The sequence below is a fragment of the Hyla sarda genome, chromosome 4, assembly GCF_029499605.1.
Source record: "Hyla sarda isolate aHylSar1 chromosome 4, aHylSar1.hap1, whole genome shotgun sequence".
In the NCBI taxonomy this organism is placed as follows: domain Eukaryota; kingdom Metazoa; phylum Chordata; class Amphibia; order Anura; family Hylidae; genus Hyla; species Hyla sarda.
Genome location: NC_079192.1, coordinates 310,046,076 through 310,064,776, shown reverse-complemented (window position 1 = coordinate 310,064,776; position 18,701 = coordinate 310,046,076).

Below are 18,701 nucleotides of genomic sequence, written 5' to 3'. Positions count from 1 at the left end.
GAGTACGGAAATACCCCATATGTAAAACACTCTGCGGACGCACAACAAGGCTCAGGAGTGAGAGCGCACTATGTACATTTGAGGCCTAAATTGGTGATTTGAACAGGGGTGGCTGATTTTACAGCGGTTCTGACATAAACGCAAAAAAATAAATACCCACATGTGACCCCATTTTGGAAACTATGCCCTTCATGTAATGTAATAAGGGGTGCAGTGAGCATTTACGCCCCACAGGGGTCTGACAGATTTTTGGAACAGTGATCCGTGAAAATGAAAAATGTTATTTTTTTGTTTGCACAGCCCACTGTTCCAAAGATCTGTCAAACGCCAGTAGGGTGTAAATGCTCACTGTACCCCTTATTACATTCCGTGAGGGGTGTAGTTTCCAAAATGGGGTCACATGTGGGGGGTCCACTGTTCTGGCACCATGGGGGGCTTTGTAAATGCACATGGCCCCCGACTTCCATTCCAAACAAATTATCTCTCTAAAAGCTCAATAGCGCTCCTTCTCTTCTGAGCATTGTAGTTCGCTCGCAGAGCTCTTGACGTCCAAACATGGGGTATTTCCATACTCAGAAGAAATGGGGTTACAAATTTTGGGGGGCATTTTCTCCTATTACCCCTTGTAAAAAAGTAAAATTTGGGGAAAAATCAGCATTTTAGTGAAATTTTTTTTTTTATTTACACATCCGACTTTAACAAAAAGTTGTCAAACACCTGTGGGGTGTTAAGGCTCACTGTACCCCTTGTTACGTTCCTTGAGGGGTGTCGTTTCCATAATAGTGTGCGATGTGGGGGGTTTTGCTGTCCTGGCACCATAGGGGCTTCCTAAATGTGACATGCCCCCCAAAAACCATTTCAGAAAAACTCACTCTCCTAAATCCCATTGTTGCTCCTTCGCTTCTGAGCCCTCTAGTGCACCCGCCGAACACTTTACATACACATATGAGGTATTTTGTTACTCGAGAGAAATTTTTTTTAACATTTTGAGAGGATTTTTTTCCTTTTACCCCTTGTAAAAATTCAAAAACTGGGTCTACAAGAACATGAGTGTAAAAAATGAAGATTTTGAATTTTCTCCTTCACTTTGCTGCTATTCCTGTGAAACACCTAAAGGGTTAACACACTTACTGATTGTCATTTTGAATACTTTGAGGGGTGCAGTTTTTATAATGGGGTTCAAACCTGAACTGGTCCCTGAAAAATTCCAATTTTGAAAATTTTGTGAAAAATTGCTGCTGAACTTTGAAGCCCTCTGATGTCTTCCAAAAGTAACAACATGTCAACTTTATGATGCAAACATAAAGTAGACATATTTTATATGTGAATCAATATATATATTTTTTTTAAATATCCAGCTTCAAAGTTAGAAAAATGCTAAATTTTAAAAAATGTTATTACATTTTTGAATTTTTCACCAAGAAATGATGCAAGTATTGACAAAAATGTACCACTAACATAAAGTAGAATATGTCACGAAAAAACAATCTCGGAATCAAATTTATAAGTAAAAGCATCCCAAAGTTATTAATGTTTAAATTGACAGAGGTCAAATTTTCAAAAAATGCTCCCGTCCTTAGGGTCATAATGGGCTCCGTCCCCAAGGGGTTAAACAGTTATGTAGAAATGTGGAGTAAGGGTGCAGGGCCCTTGCACTCTTTCCCACCTGTTATAATTTAAAGGTACAGATGAATAGTGTTGCTCGCGAATATTCGCAATTCGAATATTATTCGCGAATATCGCATATTCGCGAATTCGCGAATTTCGCGAATATAGCGCTATATATTCGTAATTACGAATATTCGTTTTTTTTTTTGTTTTTTTTTTACAAAAAATGTACCGTATATATAAAGATATATATATATATATACACATACATAAAAGTATAAAAAATATAAAAAAAATATAAAAAATAGAAAATAAAATATAAAATAAACACAAATAATAATAATAAATATGAAATAAAAAATATAAAACATAACAAATAAAAAAAAAAAAATTAAATAATAAAAAAAATGTAAAAAATACATAAAAAATAAAATAAAAAATATGAAATAAAGAATAAAAATCTAAAAAATATATAAAAACAATAAATATAGAAAAATATAAATACAAATAAGTAAAAATAAAAATTGTAATAAATACGTAAAAAGTGAAAAACTGTATGAAAATAATAGATAAGAAATATAAGAAGTATATAAAAGATAGAAAAGGTAAAAAAATATAAAAATATATAAAATACTACAGGATTCGAAGACTCATAGAGGTGTTGTATAAAAAGGTAAAACTGAAATATCATATGTATAAAAAATCAGGCAAATAGAATCAGCTGATAAAACCGAAGATTTCTAATTCTGAATTTAGGCCATAAGGTGCAAGTGTTTGGAACTCGTATATGTTACGGCTTTCTATGCGGGACATTTTTGTAATGTGGTTCCCGCCGCGCCAATCTTTTTTTACAGTTTGAATAGCAGCAAAGGTTAAACAAGTTGGATCTTGGTTGTGGTATTCTTTAAAATGGTTTTGTAAATTACTTCTATTAAAAAATCTTAATCCTTTCAGTACTTATGAGCTTCTGAAGTTAAGGTTGTTCTTTTCTGTGTAAGTGCTCTCTGATGACACCAGTCTCGGGAAACGCCCAGTTTAGAAGAGGTTTGCTATGGGGATTTGCTTCTAAACTGGGCGTTTCCCGAGACAGGTGTCATCAGAGAGGACTTAGACAGAAAAGAACAACCTTAACTTCAGAAGCTCATAAGTACTGAAAGGATTAAGATTTTTTAATAGAAGTAATTTACAAATCTGTTTAACTTTCTGGAGTCAGTTGATATATATATATATAAAAAAAAGTTTTTTTCCTGGCTAACCCCTTTAAATGTGACATGAGAAATAACAGGATTAGAGGAAATAAGGAAATTAATAGCATAAAATAGAGTGGAAAAAAATGACATACATTTTTTTTTCTACGTTTCATGCACCATTCAGGAAAATTCCATTGTAAAACTCAGTCATGAATGCACTCCTTTTTTTTAGCATCATTTTCTTGCTTCATGTCACCTATTCTAGTGTGTGATGCACTTCTGGTGAGAAGCAGCATAGGAAATGTCTGGCAACTATTTACCTTCCCAAAAACATTAATCAAACCAACCTCCACCTGACAAAGCTGTGAGCAGATCCTCTAGGCCTATATACAAGTTCCCTTGAAATCTATATTACAGGTTTTTAAGTAACTGTACATGAAGCACTTCTTTACAAACAATACTAGGTGGCATATGGCGGTACAAGATCTGTGCAGCATAGATCCATAGTACATGCTCGTTCATTGAGCACCCTGTGATGTTTATAGTAGAAGAGGTGTTCCAGGATTAAAAAACGCCACTTCTTGCAAAAACAGCACCAATCCTGTCCACAGGTTGTGTGTGGTATTGCAGCTCAGCTCCATTGAAGTAAATGAGACTGCCTTGTAGTTCTACTACACACAACCTGTGGACAGAAGTGTTCCTTTTGCAAAAACAAAGCAGCGTTTTTCTAATCCTGGACAACCCTTTTTTTAATGCATTCCATAAGTACTAGTAATTTTATGGCACACTTTGCATATATTGATTGTATTTGCTGCCTATCTACTGCTGGGCCAAGCAGATATCCAAAAACACAAGTTTCTATTATCACAAATTGAATTAGACTTTTTTTCATTTTCATCAGTTATCAAGATGTTCTACAGAAACATCTGATGAATAATGCAGGTCCTGATAGAGAACAGCAACTGCCAAACTGTATTCCAGCTTTCTGCAGTCATGACAATGACCATTCAACTGAGTGAAATAGAAGAGTCATTGCGGCAGATGGGTGAGGTATGGATACAGCACCATGTTAGGCTGGGTTCACACTACGTTTTGTCCCATACGGGAGCGCATACGGCAGGGGGGAGCTAAAAGCTCGCACTCCGGTATGTCACCGTATGCGCTCCCGTATGTCATTCATTTCAATGAGCCGACCGGAGTGAAACGTTCGGTCCGGTCGGCTCATTTTTGCGCCGTATGCGCTTTTACAACCGGACCTAAAACCGTGGTTGACCACAGTTTTAGGTCCGGTTGTAAAAGCGCATACGGCGCAAAAATGAGCCGACCGGACCGAACGTTTCACTCCGGTCGGCTCATTGAAATGAATGACATACGGGAGCGCATACGAAGGCATACGGGAGCGCGAGCTTTTAGCTCCCCCCTGCCGTATGCACTCCCGTATGGGACAAAACGTAGTGTGAACCCACCCTTACCCTATGTCATGTTCTAATACACCAAGTGGGGTAAGTCACCTCAGCTGGTACCCATCTCTGAGGAGAACAGTGGGGGACAGATCGGAAAACATTCTGATACCCATACTCATGTGAGAAGTCTGCTGGATAGTCTCCTACCTCCCACTCATCCCCCATTAACCCCTTAAGGACCAGGCCATTTTACACCTTAAGGACCAGAGCGTTTTTTGCAAATCTGACCACTGTCACTTTAAACATTAATAACTCTGGAATGCTTTTAGTTATCATTCTGATTCCGAGATAGTTTTTTCGTGACATATTCTACTTTAACTTAGTGGTAAAATTTTATGGTAACTTGCATCCTTTCTTGGTGAAAAATCCCCAAATTTGATGAAAAAAATTAAAATTTTGCATTATTCTAACTTTGAAGCTCTCTGCTTGTAAGGAAAATGGATATTCAAAATATATTTTTTTGCGGTTCACATATACAATATGTCTACTTTATGTTTGCATCATAAAATTTATGAGTTTTTACTTTAGGAAGACACCAGAGGGCTTCAAAGTTCAGCAGCAATTTTGAAATGTTTCACCAAATTTTCAAACTCACTATTTTTCAGGGACCAGTTCAGTTTTGAATTGGATTTGAAGGGTCTTCATATTAGAAATACCCCATAAAAGACCCCATTATAAAAACTACACCCCCCAAAGTATTCAAAATGACATTCAGTAAGTGTATTAACCCTTTAGGTGTTTCACAGGAATAGCAGCAAAGTGAAGGAGAAAATTCAAAATCTTAATTTTTTACACTCGCATGTTCATGCAGACCCAATTTTTGAATTTTTGCAAGGGGTAAAAAGGAGAAAATTTTTACTTATATTTGAAACCCAATTTCTCTCGAGTAAGCACATACCTCATATGTCTATGTTAATTGTTCGGCGGGCGCAGTAGAGGGCTCAGAAGGGAAGGAGCGACAAATGGTTTTTGGAGGCATGTCACCTTTAGGAAGCCCCTATGGTGCCAGGACAGCAAAAAAAAAAAACACATGGCATACCATTTTGGAAACTAGACCCCTCGGGGAACATAACAAGGGGTAAAGTGAACCTTAATACCCCCCAGGTGATTCACGACTTTTGCATATGTAAAAAAAAAAAAAAATTTTACCTAAAATGCTTGCTTTCCCAAAAATTTTACATTTTTAAAAAGGGTAATAGCAGAAAATACCCCCCAAAATTTGAATCCCAATTTCTCCCAATTCAGAAAACACCCCATATGGGGGTGAAAAGTGCTCTGCTGGCGCACTACAGGTCTCAGAAGAGAAGGAGTCACATTTAGCTTTTTGAAAGCAAATTTTGCTCGGGGGGCATGCCGCATTTAGGAAGCCCCTATGGTGCCAGGACAGCAAAAAAAACAAAAAAAAACACATGGCATACCATTTTGGAAACTAGACCCCTCGGGGAACGTAACAAGGGGTAATGTGAACCTTAATACCCTACAGGTGTTTCATGACTTTTGCATATGTAAAAAAATATATTTTTTTTACCTAAAATGCTTGTTTTCCCAAAAATTTTACATTTTTAAAAATGTAAAAGCAGAAAATACCCCCCAAAATTTGTAACACAATTTCTCCCGAGTACGGCGATACCCCATATGTGACCCTAAACTGTTGCCTTGAAATACGACAGGGCTCCAAAGTGAGAGCACCATGCGCATTTGAGGCCTAAATTAGGGACTTGCATAGGGGTGGACATAGGGGTATTCTACGCCAGTGATTCCCAAACAGGGTGCCTCTAGCTGTTGTAAAACTCCCAGCATGCCTGGACAGTCAGTGGCTATCTGGCAACACTGGGAGTAGTTGTTTTGCAACAGCTGGAGGCTCCATTTTGGAAATAGTGGCGTACCAGACGTTTTTCCTTTTTATTGGGGAGGGGAGGGGGGTTGTATAGGGGTATGTGTATATGTAGTGTTTTTTACTTTTTATTTTAGTGTGTGTTAGTGTAGTGTAGTGTTTTTAGGGTACAGTCGCACGGGCGGAGGGTTCACAGTAGTTTCTTGCTGGCAGTTTGAGCTGCGGCAGAAAATTTGCCGCAGCTCAAACTTGCAGTCGGATACTTACTGTAATCCTCCGCCCATGTGAGTGTACCCTGTACATTCACATTGGGGGGGGGGGGGGACATCCAGCTGTTGCAAAACTACAACTCCCAGCATGTACGGTCTATCAGTGCATGCTGGGAGTTGTAGTTTTGCAACAGCTGGAGGCACACTGGTTGTGAAACACCGAGTTTGGTAACAAACTCAGTGTTTTGCAACCAGTGTGCCTTCAGCTATTGCAAAAGTCCCCAGCATGTACGGACAGCGGAAGGGCATGCTGGGTCTTGTAGTTATGCAACAGCTGGAGACATACTACTTTGGCTGGGGATGCTGGGGATTGTAGTTATGCAACAGCTGGAGACACACTGGTTTGCTACTTAACTCAGTGTGCCTTCAGCTGTTTCAAAACTACAACTCTCAGCAGTCACCGACAGCCAACGGGCATGCTGGGAGTTGTAGTTATGCATCCAGCAGATGCACCACTACAACTCCCAGCATGCACTTTAGCTGATTGTGCCATCTGGGAGTTGTAGTTATACAACAGCTGAAGGTACACTTTTCCATAGAAAAAATGTGCCTCCAGCTGTTGCAAAACTATAAGTCCCAGCATGCCCATAAGGGAATGCTGGGAGTTGTGGTGGTCTGCTTCCTGCTGTTGCCTAACTACAGCTCCCAGCATGCCCTTTTTGCATGCTCAGAACTGTTGCTAAGCAACAGCAGGAGGCTGTCACTCACCTCCTACTGCTGCTGATCCACGCCGCCGCCGCCGTCGCTCCTGGGGCCCCGATCCCAACAGGGACGCCGGGGTCTTCTTCCCGCACCCGCTCACGTCCTCCGGAAGAGGGGCGGAGCGGGTTGCGGGAGTGACACCTGCAGCAGGCGCCCTGATTGGTCGGCCAGGAAACCGGCCGACGAATCAGGGTGATCGTGAGGTGGCACCAGTGCCACCTCACCCCTGCTGGCTCCGGCTGTTCGGGGCCGTCTCTGACGGCCCCGATCAGCCAATAATTCCGGGTCACCGGAGACCCGATTGACCCGGAATCCGCTGCAGATCGTTGGACTGAATTGTCCAGCGATCTGCGGCCATCGCCGACATGGGGGGTCATCATGACCCCCCTGGGCGATATGCCCCGATGCCTGCTGAACGATTTCAGCAGGCATCGGGCACCGGCTCCGCTCCAGATGGCTGCGGGGGGCCGGTAAAACACATGACGTTCTCATACGTCATGTGTCCTTAAGGACTCGGAAATGGAGACGTATGAGAACGTCATGTGTCCTTAAGGGGTTAAATAAACCTACATATACTCAGCCCACAGAATATAGAGCTTCAAAAGGGGTATTCCAGGAATCAAAATACAGGCCTTTTTTCTTTCAAAGACAGCGCCCTCCTTGTCTCCACTTTGTGTGTGGTATTACAACTTGTCTCCATTCACTTCAATGGAACTGAGCTGCAGAACCACACACAACCTGGAGACAATGGGGGAGTTTTATCAAAGCTGTCTATTTCCCATATCAATATAGACCAAACTACAGAGGGTTAGGCTGGTCTTGGTATTGTGCGCTTAATTTATCAAAAGGCGCACAGCTCTTGATAAATTCTGTGCACAGACTTCGGGATCTATGGTTTAGACTGTATGTAAACCTGCTCCAGCACGGTCTGACATTTCAGCGTACTTTCGGACGATCGCTTTTGATAAATTCAGCACCAATGCATTTTTCTGTCTAAAATAGACTAGAATGCATCATGTTCTAAAAATCCTCTAAAGCTAAAGTCACGAAAAAGTTGCACATATTTAGACTGCGACTTTATGTGCGACAAATTTAGACAGGAAAAAGCAGTCTAAATCCTTTGATAAATCTCCCCCAATGAATTAGCTGTTTTTGAAAGAAAGCTGGTAATTACTAAGCAGTAATTGTGTTTCCCCCTAGCCATGTCAGCACCAACTGAGAGAGGGACTCCGCCCCTAAGGACAGGAAACCTGGAGCATAAAAGGTAGGTCCCTCCTCCCCAGATTTAGTGAATTTCCGAGACTAGAAGGGCCTGCCATTTGGTTAGTAGACATAATATACTTCTATATACAGGGCTGCCATCAGAAATTTAGGGACCCCTTACACAGATTGTGCCCCCTCACATTGCCCCCATATAAGTAATGCCCCCTCACATGGCCCCTATATATATATATATATATATATATATATATATATACACTTATATGGGGCAAAGTGAGGGGGGGATTACTTATAAATAATGCCCCCTCACTTTGCCCCCATATAAGTAATGCCCCCCTCACATTACCCCTATAGATTATAATGTCCCCTCACATTGCCCCCATATAAGTAATGCCCCCTCACATGGCCCATATATATATATATATATATATACACACTTATATGGGGCAAAGTGAGGGGGGGATTACTTATAAATAATGCCCCCTCATTTTGCCCCCATATAAGTAATGCCCCCCTCACATGGCCCCCATATATAGTAAAAAAAACACTCACCTCTGCCTCATTCCCCCACAGCTCCTGTTCTCTCTGCTTCCTGTGCTGACAGCCTCCGCAGAGCCGCTGCCCCACAGGAAGCCCGGGCTGGAGTGACAGGACGGAGCCGCCGGCTCCTTCCTGTCACGTCAGCCGCCGCAGCCGAGCGCACACTCAACGCTGTGTGCATCTAAAAGGCGCACTCAGTGTTAAAAGCTGCGGTCGCCCGGGGATTCGGGACATGTGTCCCAGATCCACGGTTGCAGCCCCCCCTTCACCTGCTGGCCCAGTTGCAGGGGGAACGATGGGGCCCGCAGGTGAAGGCAGCCCTAGGGCCCCGGACTGGGGTACTGGCTGTACCCCCCTGATGGTGGCCCTGTATGTATGTGTGTGTATATATATAGAGATATAGAGATGATAATAGGCAGCACACCAAAATTAGTGCAAAAGAAGGTGTTCTTTATTCCATATACGAGACAACTCTCTCATCGCCATTTTCAACTTGAAAATGGCGATGAGAGATCGCTGAAACGTTGTCTCGTATATGGAATAAAGAACACCTTCTTTTGCACTAATTTTGGTGTGCTGCCTATTATCATCTCTATCTAAAGTGGGATCGGAGCACCGAGATCCAATTGGCGTGCACCCCTGGGACTTTTTTACTTGATGTGCTGCTTACTATTGGTATATATATATATATATATATATATATATATATATATATATATATATATATAAACTTATATGTCAACAACAAACATAGGATAGGTAATTTAACCCTTACTCACGCCTATTTGCCAGGGTCGGGGTTTTTGCTTAAAGTCCCATACAAGTCTATGGGAAATACATGTTACCGCATAACTTCAAAACGGCTGAAGATATTTCGATAATACTTGGTCACATGTTACTTAAATGTCCACTTAAAATATAGGATGGTTAATTTAACCTTTAACTACCCCCATTTGTGAGGGTCGGAGGTTTTGTTTAACCCCTTAAAGGGTAGCTCCCACCATCCTATTTTTTTTTCTGTCCCTGCCTATTGCCAATCTATCCCTAACCCCCTCCCTGCTTTTATTTTAACTATACTAAAAAAACAACTTTTTTTCTGCCTCGTAGTGTGCTCACTACCAGGCAGACTTCCCCAGCAGGCACCACGTCACTGATGCCTGCTGGGGGGAACTTCTGCCCTTAGTTCATCTACACAGGGTGCCTCCAGCTGTTTCACCACTACAACTCCCAGCTTGCCCTGACATCTATTGGCTGTCAGGGCATGCTGGGAGTTGTAGTATTGAAACAGCTGGAGGCACCCTGTGTAGATAAACTATTAGTTAGTTACATGTGGCGCTACGGCGCTAGCCCATCCCCTCCGTCTCCCTCCAGCCCCCCCCCCCCCCGCATACCCCGTTCCCTCATTACACTTGCAGTTACTGCAGAGTCCGGCAGCGGGCATGCAGGGACAGCGGCGGCAGCAATGTGCGGGAGGAGTGGCCTCCCAGCCAGTGGCCGGGGAGCCAATGCGCTCGCTCCCAGGGAGCGAGTGCAGCCTAACTGAAAGGACTGATTGCCAGGCCAAAATCAGTCCTTTTTCAGGCGTGACGTCACGCCAGGCTGCAGCCGGCCACTAGGTGGGAGACCCCTAGTGGCCGGTTTTCAAATGTAAATTAAACCATTTTAATTTAAAAAAAAAATAAAATAATAAAAGTATATTAGAGATATGTTACATAAGTACTACAACATATCAAAAAATAAAGTTGGTGACAGTGCCCATTTAACCCCTTAAGGACTGAGCCCTTTTTCGCAATTATAACCACGTCACTTTACGAATTAATAACGCGAAAACGCTTTTACCGAATATTCTGAGATTGTTTTTTCATGACATATTCTACTTTATTTTGGTGGTAAATTTTTGGCGTTACTTGCATCCTTTTTTGGTGAAAAATCCCAAAATTTCATGAAAATTTTGCATTTTTCTAACTATGAAGCTCTCTAATTGTAAGGAAAATGGATATTCCAAATAAATTTTATTTTTCTTCTCAAATACAATATGTCCACTTTATGTTGGCATCACAAAATGGACATATTTTTGCTTTTTGAAAAAATTAGAGGGATTCAAAGTAGAGCAGCAATTTTCAAAAATGTCATGATTGCTAAATCTGAAGGGACAGATGTTACAGAACTACAACTTCCAGCATGCCTGGGCAGTCGAGGCATGCTGAGAGTTGTAGTTTGGCAACATCTGGAGGGCTACTGTTTGGGTACCACTGTAACAGTGGTCTCCAAACTGTGACCCTCCAGATGTTGCAAAACTACAACTCCCAGCATGCCCAGACAGCCTTTGGCTGTCTGGGCATGCTGGGAGTTGCAGTTTGGCCCCCCTAGTGGTTGCCACAGTAAAGATCAATTAACTTTCAATTCCCCCCCCCCCACTGTCGATTCCCTACGTGAGCAAAGATCCAGCAGGCTCCAGCGAAGATCCCAGGTCCCCAGGCATCTTCTCCTGCAGGTACGGCCTCCATCTTCTTCCCAGAGCCCCTCGACATCCAGGGGCGGGCCGAATGGGGGGTTGTCTTGGGGGGTTGCCAACCCCCTGTCCTGCACTGCCATTGGTCAGAACTTCGTTCTGAATAATGGCAGGGGATAGGAGGAGATCGCAGCTTTGCGACCTCACTCCTATCCTTTAGGCTGATCGGGACTGTTGCTGACAGCTCCGATCAGCCCTATTTTCCATTTTCCGGGTGATCGGGTCACCAGAGACCCGATCAGCCCGGATTTGGAGAAAATCGCATGTCTGAATTGACATGCGATTTTCTCCGATCGCCGACATGGGGGGGGGGGGGGTCTCAGGATCCCCCTGGGCGATGTGCCAGGGTGCCTGCTGAATGATTTCAGCAGGCATCCAGCTCCGGTCCCCAACCGGCTAGCGGTGGGGACCGGATTTCCCACGGGCGTATGGATACGCCCTCGGTCCTTAAGGACTCAGAATGCAGGGCGTATCCATACGCCCTGTGTCCCGAAGAGGTTAAAGGGGTACTCCGGTGAAAAACTTTTTTTTTTTTTTTGATCAACTGGTGCCAGAAAGTTAAACAGATTTGTAAATTACTTCCATTAAAAAATATTAATCCTTCCTGTACTTATTAGCTGCTGAATACTACAGTGGAAATTCTTTTCCGTTTGAAACACAGAGCTGTCTGCTGACATCATGAGCACAGTGCTCTCTGCTGACATCTCTGTCCATTTTAGGAACTGCCAGAGTAAAAGTAAATCTCCATAGCAAACATATGCTGTTCCTAAAATGGACAGAGATGTCAGCAGAGAGCACTGTGCTCGTGATGTCAGCAGACAGCTCTGTGTTTCAAAAAGAAAAGAATTTCCGCTGTAGTATTCAGCAGCTAATAAGTACAGGAAGGATTAAGATTTTTTAATAGAAGTTATTTACAAATCTGTTTAACTTTCTGGCACCAGGTGATTTAAAAAAAAAAAAAAAAAGTTTTTCACCGGAGTACCCCTTTAAGGACCAAGGGCGTACAGGTACGCCTTTGCTCCCTGGTACTTAAGGACCAAGGGCGTACCTGTACCATGCCCAGACAGCTGTCATGCTGGGATTTGTAGTTTTGCAACAGCTGGAGGGCTACAGTTTGTTGATCACTGTGCAGTGAAATGTGGCCCTCTAGATCTTGCAAAACTACAACTCCCAGCATGCCCACATAGCAGTTTGATGTCTGGGCATGCTGGGATTTGTAGTTTTGCAACATCTGGAGGGCCACAGTTTTTCTAAACTGTAGCCCTCCAGATGTTGCAAAACTGCAAATCCCAGCATGCCCAAACAGCAAACCGCTGTCTCGGCATGCTGGGAGTTGTAGTTGCGTACCTCCAGCTGTTGCATAACTAAGTCTCCCAGCATGCACTTCGGCGATCAGTACATGCCGGGAGTGGTTTTGAAACAGCTGGCACACTGGTTGGAAAATACTAAGTTAGGTAACAGAACCTAACTGAAGGTTTTCCAGTGTACCTCCAGCTGTTGCAAAAGTACAACCCCCAGCATGCACGGTCTGCCAGTGCATGCTGGGAGTTGTAGTTTTGAAACAGCTGGAGGTTTGCCCCCTCATGGGTACATTCACACGGGCAGGTTTACAGTAAGTTTCCTGCTTCAAGTATGAGCTGCGGCAAATTTTTCGCCGCAGCGCAAACTCCTAGCGGTAAGCTCACTGTAAACCTCCGCCAGTGCGAATGTACCCTAAAAACACTACACTAACACATAATAAAGGGTAAAACACTACATATACACCCCTTACACTGTTTCCCCCCCCCCCCCAAATAAAAAACATATTGTACAGCAGTGTTTCCAAAACGGAGCCTCCAGCTCTTGCAAAACAACAACTCCCAGCATTTCCGGACAGCCACTGACTGTCCAGGCATGCTGAGAGTTTAGCAACAGCTGGAGACACCCTGTTTGGGAATCACTGGCATAGAATACCCCTATGTCCACCCCTACGCAATCCCTAATTTAGTCCTCAAATGCGCATGGCGCTCTCTCACTTTGGAGCCCTGACGTATTTCAAGGAAACAGTTTAGGGCCACATATGGCGTATTTCCGTACTCAGGAGAAATTTCACTACACATTTTGGGGGGCTTTTTCTCCTTTTACCCCTTATGAAAAGGAAAAGTTGGGGTCTACACCAGCCTGTTAGTGTAAAAAAAAAAAAATTACACTAACATGCTGGTGTTGCCCTTTACTTTTTATTTTCACAAGAGGTAAAAGGAAAAAAGACCCCCAAAATTTGTAACACAATTTCTCCTGAATACAGAAATACCCCATATGTGGGCGTAAAATGCTCCGTGGGCGCATAACAAGACTCAGGAGTGAGAGCGCACTATGTACATTTGAGGCCTAAATTGGTGATTTGCACAGGGGTGGTTGATTTTACAGCAGTTCTGACATAAACGCAAAAAAATAAATACCCACGTGACCCCATTTTGGAAACGACACCCCTCAAGGAATGTAACAAGGGGTATAGTGAACTTTAACACCCCACCGGTTTTTCACAAATTTTCATTAAAGTTGGATGGGAAAATAAAAAATATATATATATTATTCACTAAAATGCTGGTGTTACCCTAAAGTTTTCATTTTCACAAGGGAAAATAGCCCCCCAAAATTTGCAACCCCATTTTTTTCTAAGTATATAAATACCCCATATGTGGATGTAATGTGCTCTACGGGCGAACTACAATGCTCAGAAGAGAAGGAGCACGATTGGGATATTGAAGAGAAAATTTGTGCGGAATTGAAGGCCACATGTGTTTACAAAGCCCCCATAGTGCCAGAACAATGGACCCCCCCCCCCACATGTGACCCCATTTTGGAAACTACACTCCTCACATAATGTAATAAGGGGTACAGTGAGCATTCACGCCCCACAGGTGTCTGACAGATTTTTGGAATAGTGATCCATGAAAATGAAAAATGTAATTTTTCATTTGCTCAGCCCACTGCTCCAAAGATCTGTCAAACGCCAGTGGAGTGTAAATACTCACTGCACCCCTTATTAAATTCTGTGAGGGGTGTAGTTTCCAAAATGGGGTCACATGTGGGGGAGGGGAGTCCACTGTTCTGGCACCACGGGGGGCTTTGTAAACGCACTTGGCCCCTGACTTCCATTCCAAACAAATTCCCTTTCCAAAAGCTCAATGGCACTCCTCCTCTTCTGAGCATTGTAGTGCGCCAGCAGAGCACTTGACATCCACACGTGGGGTATTTCCATACTCAGAAGAAATGGGGTTACAAATTTTGGGGGTGATTTTCTCCTATTACCCCTTGTAAAAATCCTCACATCCTGTCCTCATATTCCATCCTCATATCCCGACCTCCTATCCCATCCATCTATCCCAACCTCCTATCCCGACCTGTAATATGTGTACCAGGTATTGAAATATCTCCAGCCGTACGGAAGTTATGTGGGAACATACATTTCTTATTGATTTGCATGGGACTTTAAACAAAAACCCTGACCCTCACAAATGAGGATAGTTAAATTAACTATCCGATATTTTAAGTGGACATATAAGTAACATGTGACCAAGTATTATTGAAATATCTCCAGCCGTTTGGAAGTTATGCAGTAACATATTTCCCATTGACTTGTATGGGACTTTAAACATAAACCCCGCCTGCCCCTGGCAAATGGGGGTAAATAAGGGTTAAGTTACCTATCCTATGTTTGTTGTTGACATATAAGTAACATGTGTGCCAAGTTTCATGTTAATATCTTTAGCCGTTTGGACGGGATGGTGAAACATACATACACACACGTTGAGAGATTATATATATATATATATATATATATATATATATATATATATATATATATATATATACACATACATATATACACATACATACACACACACACACACACACACACACAGGCCTGGGAAATAGATTTCTCATAGTTAAGAGACATCTTTCCTTTACAAGAACTACACTCCTCATATTTAGACTTTTAAGAAAGGGGCGGGCTCTTCTCGGCTGTCCATAGCAGATTGTCCGCGGCAGAATTTATGCTGCGGAAAATCCACGCAAGCCCCATTGAAGTCAGTAGGGACTGCGGCGGATTTTCCGCAGCGTAAATTCCGCCGCGGACAATCTATGGACAGCAGAGAAGAGCCCGCCCCTTTCAAATACGCTGCGGAAAACCCGCAAAAACAGAGAGCGTGTGAACGCACCCTTAAGAGACCTTTTCGGCACATCATCCCACGTGGACGGGGTCTTTGCTGAGACCTCAGCTGAGTCCCGCTTGGGGTCCTCCGTGGAGCTCATGATTATGTTCTCCTAGGAAAAACCACTGCACACACCGGGGGATAGGCTGGCTGACTCCTACTATGAAGGACGATGCAAGCGCAGAGGGCCACCTAAATACTATCAGGCCGCCCTCTGCACTAATCCCGGCGTCTGACATCTCCAGGATCCCCACTTGACGTCGCTTCCGACGCACCGTCCCCCAGCGTTCTACGTCACTTCCAGCCTCCTCACTGCAGGGCCGCAGCGACGCGAGAACACCAAAGACAAGAAAACTTCCGAGCCACCCGACTGCCGGCAGCCAGAGGACGGCACCAGCTCCTGCCATCCAGGTTAGTAGGGCCAGACAGGAAGGACTTCCCCAGACTATGGGAGCCTACTAAGGATACAGAACCCTGAGACTACAGGGTCTAACTTCTTTCCCTCAGCCTGCAATATCCAACTAGGACAGGGACTCCTGCCCCACCAGGCTTCCCAAGGACAGGAAACCACTGAGGCTGGGGAGGAGGGACCTACCTTTTATCCTCCAGGTTTCCTGTCCTTAGGGGCAGAGTCCCTCTCTCAGTTGGTGCTGTCAGGGCGAAAAGGAAAAAAGGCCTGTTTTTTTTATTCCTGGAATACCCCCTTTAAGCCCATAATCGCCAGAAAACAATAGCACCCTTCCAGTATTTCCATTAGGACAAAGTGTACAGTCATTTCACGTAACATACTTGGTGCCACATATCAGTAAAGAATGTTCACGTAGCAGGGCCTCCAGGTTGCAATGTTTCCAAGTGTTGACTGATAAGTAAAAACTATTTTCATATTATTTAGTAGAATAAAGTTTTATACAGAAAATGATATTCAGAATTGGTAAAACATAGGAGGACAAACACAGAGCTCATGACTTCCATACAACTATTTTTTTTTTTTTTTTTTATTCCCCTAAAACACGAATTCCAAAACCTTTCTTGAGAGATTTGTGGCAATGACGAGAACCAGGAACAGAAATTACTTTGTTGAAAATATGAAGAAAATTCATAAATAAGGCACACATATTTGGAGATCATTCAATACTGGGGAGGAAGACCGTGTGAACATTTATTTTTGGTGTCCCATGATTCATAAAATATATACAGAAAATCCTTACCCCTTATTGAGTGCAATAGCTTGTTAGGTGGTTTAGAGTGTAAATTATTTGGTGTAATCTAAGAGTAGAAAGACAGAGCTAATTTCTTTGAAAAAAAACACTCCCTGTCTGTCTCCAGGTTGGGTGTGGTTCTGCAGCTCAGTTCCATTGAAGTGAATGGAGCCAAGTTGTAATAACACACCCAATCTGGGGACAGACGTGGGGTTGTTTTTGAAAGAAATTAGTTCTGTTTTACTATTTCTGGGAATTAGGTTCCCAACGATTGTTTAGATAATGTTAACCTCCTGTTAAGATTCTCTCTCTATGCCCCTCCAATTGTAACCCCTGTCTCTATCACATGAATGAACATTTCATCCATAGTATTCTAATATCCCACCATTGTCATCCAATGGCTCCGGTAGTGTGTGCATATACAGCTATAGGGTGACCACTGGATATTACACCATTGTGACGCCACTTCTTCATACTCAGATGCAGATGCAGATCTGTAGTGGGGAACAGAGGAAAAAAATTTCTGTTTGCAGTTTCGGTTCTTCTCAAGTTTCCAGCTTTGGTTTTTAACACTCAAAGTTCCAGATTAACAGAATTGCTAGACATAGGTCCCACATAAAATTTCATTAAACGTCACTCCCATGGAGTGAAATGGTAATACTCAGTAGATAGAAAACATGGTGCCCGAGTATTAGGATTGCATTAACAACTGTGAAAATTAAAGTAATACAAAGATTAAGGCATTTTAGGTTCTGGAAAATACGAAGGCAAATCTTCATAAGGTTGTTTTTCTGAAAAACAAGGGAAAGAATACAAAATTATAGATCAAATATACTGAACTAACCATAAAACAAAAACTTCAAGCCCTGCTAAACACAAGTTCCTCTATAAGAGAAAGGAGGAGCGCTCCATAGCAGAAAACAATACCGGAGATAGGGTAAGGAGTAATTGAATCACGGCCGCTTACCCAGTGTAGTTGTGTAATTCATACACAACAATGATGAGCGTAAATAGAAATATCAAGTACCGTATATACTCGAGTATACGCCGGCCCGAATATAAGCAGAGGCCCTTAATTTCACCCCAGAAACCCAGGAAAAGTTATTGACTCGACTATAAGCCTAGGGTGGGAAATACATCATCCCCCCCCTGTCATCATCCAGACCCCCGCCATTAACACCACCTCATCATCACCCTGTCATTTTCACCCCCGTCATCATCGCACCGTCATCATTCCCCCCTGTCCTCATCCAGACACCCGTCATCATTCCCCCGTCATTCCCTTCAATTCAGTGGTCTTCAACATGCGGACCTCCAGATGTTGGAAAACTACAACTCCCAGCACGCCCGGACAGCCATCATCTGCTGCGCATGGACGTCCCTGTGTGTCGTCGTCAAGGCAACGTCACTAGTCCGGGGCCGGAGCGGAGAAGAGGGCCTCCCGGTGAAAATGGACAGCCCGGAACGACTAACTCTCCCCACCGAACGGTCCCTGCAGCATAGATGGCCTGGCTCACCCTCCCTTCCCACCGAGGGGAGGTGAGTAGAAAACTAAAGGGGGGGGGTCTGGATGATGACGAAGGCCACAGTGGTGCTGAAAACGCCCCCCTCGGCTTATACTCGAGTGAACTCTCCGCCTGTCAATCCCTTCTCAGTGGTCTTCAACCTGCGGACCTCCAGATGTTTCAAAACTACTACTCCTAGCATGCTTGGACAACCGATGGCTGTCTGGGCATGCTGGGAGTTGTAGTTTTGCAACATCTGGAGGTCTGCAGGTTGAAGACCACTGAGAAGGGATTGCGCAGCGAAATGCGTCGCATCTTGGTGAATAAATCTTTACTATGGTTCCCACTGTGCCTTAACCATTCAACAAACAAGTCCCTGGCAGATAGGAATTTATACATTTAGGGTCTATTCACACGTACAGTATTCTGCACAGATTTGATGCGCAGGATTTTCTGCTGCAG